Genomic DNA, 6,357 nt, shown 5'->3' with positions numbered 1-6,357 from the left:
GCCCAAGATAGGGTGTGGAGACCAAGAGATATGCCTTTAAAGGCATTTCTTGTCTCCACACTCCTCAAGATACATTGGGGAGACTTCCCAAGGTACCTTGAGAAGAGCAAAGTGCATTGGGAAGACTTCCCAATGTGCCTTGAGAGGAGCAAGGGATGTGACATTCCTTGAAGAATGGGGAGGAGGAATTTAAAATTCTCAAAAAAGGGATAATCATGGGGATTGGAGGAATAAGGACTTAAAAATTCCTTGGGAAAGGAGATGCCTAGAGGATTGTGAGATTTTGAAGATCTCACATTCACCTAGGAAAAGAGCATTAAAAGCTAGTGGTTGGATGGAAGGGACAAGGAGTTGACTTCATGGCTAATCATGATGATTAGACATTAGCAACTCATTAGGAGGGGGATTATAGGAAATGTTATTTGGGATTAGGATTTGTAGGAAGATTTGACTAGGAGAGAGAATGAGTGGAGGGAATTAAAAATTAGAAGAATAAGGTTAAGTGATTTTAGGGAGTTTCTATAAGACTTTATTAGGTTAATGATGAATTAAGAAGATGGTTTGTAGGAATCATGTGGGTTAACTAATTAATTGAAATTAATTAGACAAGAGGAAGGTTTGTGAGGATTTAATCTTTTAGAAGAATAAAGAAAGGGATTGATTTATTAAATAAATTAGTCACATACTATAGTGACAATATCAATTATATTTAATTAATATTTAGGAGAATTTGAATTAACATAATTAATTAATTAATTATGTGAGGAATTAAAAATAATTATTTTTAATTATTTTTAAGTGTCTACAATAACTACTATTGCAACACATATTGTCGAAGGGGAAAGAGAGAGCCTGTAATATACCAAATGTCAAGACCCTTTCCTGTTGTTGTCAAAGGGGGAGAGAGTATGTGGTATGTTGGATACCATGTGTTGACATCAATGCCAAAGGGGGATATTGTTGGCATTGTGTTGTCATTGATGTCAACCGGTATAGGGTGGCAACCGGTGTGGGAAATTAATGAGTAGTGTTCTCATTAATTTATGAAAACTAGTATATTAGGTTATTGGTAAGGTAAATGATGTCATCTAGCATAATGGTCATTAGAGTCACCGATGTTGGCATATGAAGAAGCAGTGTTCATGTATGTTGTCATTGATGTCAATAAGTGCTCTAGAAGGATTAAGATCGGAAGAAGTTGTTATTGATGTTCAAGGAAAAGGAACTGGTATGAACCAGTATGTATCATGATCGACAGCGGTAATGGACAACAAGAATGGAGTGGACCCGTATTAGGGTTCACTAAGTATGTCTACTAGTTGATAATCTAGGGTTACCAGTTTGGCTTATGTAGAGAAACTGAAGACATGTCATGACCTATAAGGTAAAGAATAAAATATTATGTCAGACTGGATGCATAAATGGCCTACCTCAAGAGTGCACGTTTTTCCTATCTGATAGGCGAAGAGCACAAGATGGGTCACTAATTTGAAGATGCATAATTATTCATGATCTCATTTAGATCATCTCCTGAAAAGCCTGAACAGTGCCAGATGTAGAATATTTTGTGATTTGATTTAGATCGATGCAATAGGTTTGAATGGTCAGGATTGGACCGCTTGTTAGCAAATGGTCGGGATTGTACCATCTTTGTAAAACTTAGGTTTAGGGTATATGCTTTCAACTGAGTGATTATCTATAAGGTCAATGTAGTTCAGATTTTGTATGTGTTGGAAAATGTTGTGGGTGTGTTCGCTTAATGGGAGATTGGGTTGCCAAACCTGAGTAAGAGATCTGCAGAGTGTGATTGCAAAAGAGAGGAGTTTAAAAGGATCTTCCATAGCAAGGTGTGTTATCTTCAGATCAATATTTTACCTATTGTTTTCTAGCCACTTCAACATATTGTAAATACCTTGACTGAGTAAGCTTTAGCAGGCTTTTGTTGTAATTCCTTTAACCAAGTAGCTCAAGTTTATTGAGTTAGTTAAATCCTCTATCAAGGTAACTCTTTATAGGGTTTCAATCCTTAACCAGATTTCATAGCCATCCCTTAACCGGGTGATCCCTAATAGGATCAGTTCCTAAAAGAACCTTATTGTAAAGCCTTTAACCAGACTAGGCTCCTAATAGAGTGGACTTCAAGAGAGTTCAAAACAAGCTTTTTAGTATTCATCCCCACCGTGGTTTTTCCCATTTAGGTTTCCACATGAAAAATATGTGTCATGGGTTGTGTTATTTTCATGTGATGATTGAGTAGTCTTTGTTTAGTTGAATATGCATACAAAGCTAATGGTGGTGGTATTACTAATATAAGTTATGCATGATCAAGTCAGTAAAATTTATATCTAGATTTGAGACTTGTTGTATGCTATTTGAAGTACTTCTATTTTACCGGTTTAGCTATCTAAAGTATTTCTATATTTAACCAGTATAGCCATGGTTAAGTTCAATGGAGAAGACAATCAGTCAGCGTTGTTTTAATATGACAAGGTGAGGAGAAGTTTTTGTTCTATACTAATTCACCCCCTCCCCCTCTCAATACTGATTAGGGTATTGGTTATTCATCATTATTCATCAATTGGTATCAGAGCCAATCTAGGTCCTCAATGATTTAAGCTTGAGGGAAAAGATCCTATTGCAATGATGAAGAGGGTAGGTCCAAAGTTCAATAGGGATAACTTAAAAATATGGAAAGACATAATGAAGATTTATATCAAGAGTTTGGGTGCTCAAGAATGGAGCTATGTTGAGAATGCCTATGTAATCCGCACAGGAACTCTGATCGATGATGAGAAAAGAGAGATTCAAGAAATTGGGCAAGTCATGGAAGCCCTTATTAGCAGCTTGTCCGATATTGAGTTCATTGATGTACAAGAAAAGGAAAATCCTAAGGATGTATAGGACACTCTAGAAACCATTTATGGGGGTGATGAGCATGTCAAGTGGGCTAAGGAAGAGAGTCTTAGAGGAAAGTTTGAAGACATGAGGATGGTTGAAGTTGAGACCATTCAGCAATATGGCATAAGGATCAAGACTATTGTTGGAGATATCAAGAGCATTGGTGGAATAGTTGATGATGCTACTATTGTTAGTAAAGTTATGAGAACACTCTTATCGATCTATGCAATCAGGGTTGCCATTATTCAGGAGCTAAGGTCTATTGATAAAACCAAAGTATCTTTAGACTCTATTATTACAAAATTGACTGCATATTAATTAGATAGCTATGATGGAAGTGTTCAAAAGATCAAGTCAGCCTTTATGGCATCTGCTTCCACCAGACTGACCAAGAAAGGAAAAGAGGTCAGTACCAGTTATAAATCTAGGCCAAATAGAGACATGGACAATGAGGAGATTTTGATGGAGTTTGAAGCTCTTCTTGCCAAGAGACTTCCAAAAGGCACCAGAAAATATAGAGGCAAGCTCCCTTTGAAGTTCTTTTTCTACAATAAGACAGGACATATAGTTGTTAGCTATCCTAACAATGGCAATAAGGATATACCAGAGAGGTTTAGGAAGTATAAAGGAGCAAGGAGAATAAATTGCGTTGTTGCAGTAGATGAAGGTGCTACTGATGAGGAGTCTAAGGATGAAGAGAATGAGGACATAGTATTTGTAGCTGTCAAGGAGGAGTTGTCTGATTAGAAATCCCTTGTCTCACATATTGACAACTCTAACGAATGGATCATTGATAGCGGGTGCTCTCATCACATGACCAATGACTGGAGAAAGTTTATTTCACTTGAAGAATATGATGGTGGTGTTATCTGGTTTGGCAATGATGCACCATGTATGGTGAAAGGAAAAGGATCCATCTCACTAAATGGAAAGAGTAGTGTAGATAATGTCTACTGGGTGGAACACCTTAGGCATAATCTCTTGAGTGTGGCCTAGCTAAATGACAAAGGACTCATGTTGGAATTCAAAGGAGGAGTCTACAGTATAATTGGAAAGAGTGGTGAACTTATTGCCACCGGTAAGCAGACCAGAGGAAACCTGTTTTAGTTGAATGCCAAAATCAATCAATGCCTAATGGAAAAATTTGATGATAGTTGGATATGGCATAGGAGACTTTGCCATGTAAATTTTGACAATATTGTAAAGGCTAGTAAGATCAAGGCAATAGGAGGATTTACTTTGCTAAACAAACTAGAGAATGCTTTATGTAGAGAATGTCAACCTGGGAAGATGTCTTCCTCAACATTCAAAGGTAAATATTCTTCAGCAGAGAACTTACTTGATCTTGTGCACACCGATCTGTGTGGTCTGATGAAAACTAGAAGTATTCAGGGAGATTGGTATTTCATGATTTTTACTGATGACTACTCAATAATGATGTGGGTCACACTCTTGAAAGACAAATTAGAGGAATTTGGAAAGTTCAAAGCCTTTAGTGCATTGGTGGAAAAGGAAAGTGGTCAAAGGATAAAATGCCTGAGAACCAATCAAGGAGGTGAATTCACTTTTGATGAATTCAACAAGTATTGTGAAGAGAACAACATCAAGAGGAAATTGTTTGCCCCTAGGACACCATAGCATAATGGCATAGAAGAAAGAAACAACGGGACTGTGGTTGAAGCTGCAAGGACTATGCTAATCCAAGGAAATGTTGCTCACACATTTTGGAGAGAAGCGGTAAGCACTGCAGTGTATACCATGAACTAGGTACTCATCAAGAAAGGTAAAAACAAAACCCCCTATGAGTATTGGACCAGGAAGACTCCCACTGTGAGTTATTTCAAAGTGTTTAGGAGTAAATTCTATATCAAGAGAGGTGAGGATCTGAGAAAGTTTGATGCCAAGTATGATGAAGGAATAGTTTTGGGATATTCCACTAAGAACAAATCTCTCAAGTGCTACAACAACAAAACTCAGAAAATTGTTAAGAGCATAAATATCAGGGTTGATGAATCCCTTGAGGATCCCAAGGAAACCTACAACAAATAAGTGGAAAATGAACCGAGTGTAGCTTTCTGGGAATCGGTTAAGAAAGAAATAAGTAAAGACCTCAATGATCCCACACCGGTAGAAGTTGTAGTTGGTGAAGGATAAAATGAAGCTAATAATGAAGAAGACAAGCAAGTGGAACCTGCTACAGTCATCCCTAGATATGTAAGACTACATCATGATCAAAAGCTTATCATAGGGGATAAAGATGTAGGAATACTTACAAGAAGAAGAATGAAAGAAAACTCTTGCATGATCTCAAAATTTAAGCCTAAGACCTCTAGAGAGGAACTTAATGATGAAGACTGGATAGAAGAAATGGAAGAGGAGTTGGACCAGATAGAAAAGAATGCAACATGGTCCTTGGCACCCAGACCAGAACACGAAAGTGTAACAGGTACCAAATGGGTCTTCGGGAATAAGCTAAATGAAGGAGGCAGAGTGGTATGGAACAAGGAAAGACTTGTATGCAAGAAATATACTCAGGAAGAAGGAGAAGATTATGGAGAAACCTTTGTCCTAGTGATTAGACTGGAAGGTGTTGGAATGCTACTTGAATTTGTTGCATTTAAGGGGTTCAAGGTATAATAGTTTGATGTGAAGTCTACATTCTTGAATGGAATCCTAGAAGAAGAAGTGTATATAGAGCAACCAGATGGGTTTAATTTGTCAAAAGATAGTAGCATGGTGTGTAGATTACACAAAACCCTGTATGTATTGAAACAAACACCAACAACATGGTATGAATGTTTACACTCTCATCTTATGAAGATAGGATTTTAGAGAACAAGTGAGGATAGCAACATCTACTTGAAATCTAAAGGTGATCAGATTCTAATCTGTGAAGTATTTGTAGATGACATATTCTTTGGAGGAGATGATAAAATGAGCCATGCATTTGTAGATGTAATGAAGAAAGAGCTTGAGATGTCTTTGATTGGAGATAAAAAATTTCATTGGTCTAAAGATTCAACAGATAAAAGAGGGTATCTTCATTACCCAGTCCAAGTATATCAAAGAGGTATTGAAGACATTTGGCATGGAGGAGAGAAAACCGATTGGTACACTGATGGTGACTAGTTCTAAACTGACTAAGGAAGATTATTTAGCATTAGTAGATGAGAAGGAGTATCGGTCAATGATTGGTAAGCTGCACTATGTGGTGCACAGTAGACCGGATATTGCTCATGTAGTGGGCATTGTGGCCTATTTTCAGAAAACTCCAAGAGACTCCCACTTAGTAACAATCAAGAGGATTCTTAGGTATCTAAAAGGGACAATTGATTATGGATTGTGGTATCCATATAGTGTTGACTTTGATCTCAAAGTATTCACCGATGCAGATTAGGTAGGAAATATGGATGACTAGAAGAGCACAACCAGTGGAGCGTTCTTCCTTGGTGGAAGACT

The sequence above is a fragment of the Cryptomeria japonica genome, chromosome 9 (genome assembly GCF_030272615.1).
Source record: "Cryptomeria japonica chromosome 9, Sugi_1.0, whole genome shotgun sequence".
Classification (NCBI taxonomy): Eukaryota; Viridiplantae; Streptophyta; class Pinopsida; order Cupressales; family Cupressaceae; genus Cryptomeria; species Cryptomeria japonica.
The sequence above is the reverse complement of the archived record's forward strand: the minus strand, read 5'-3'. Positions refer to the sequence as shown.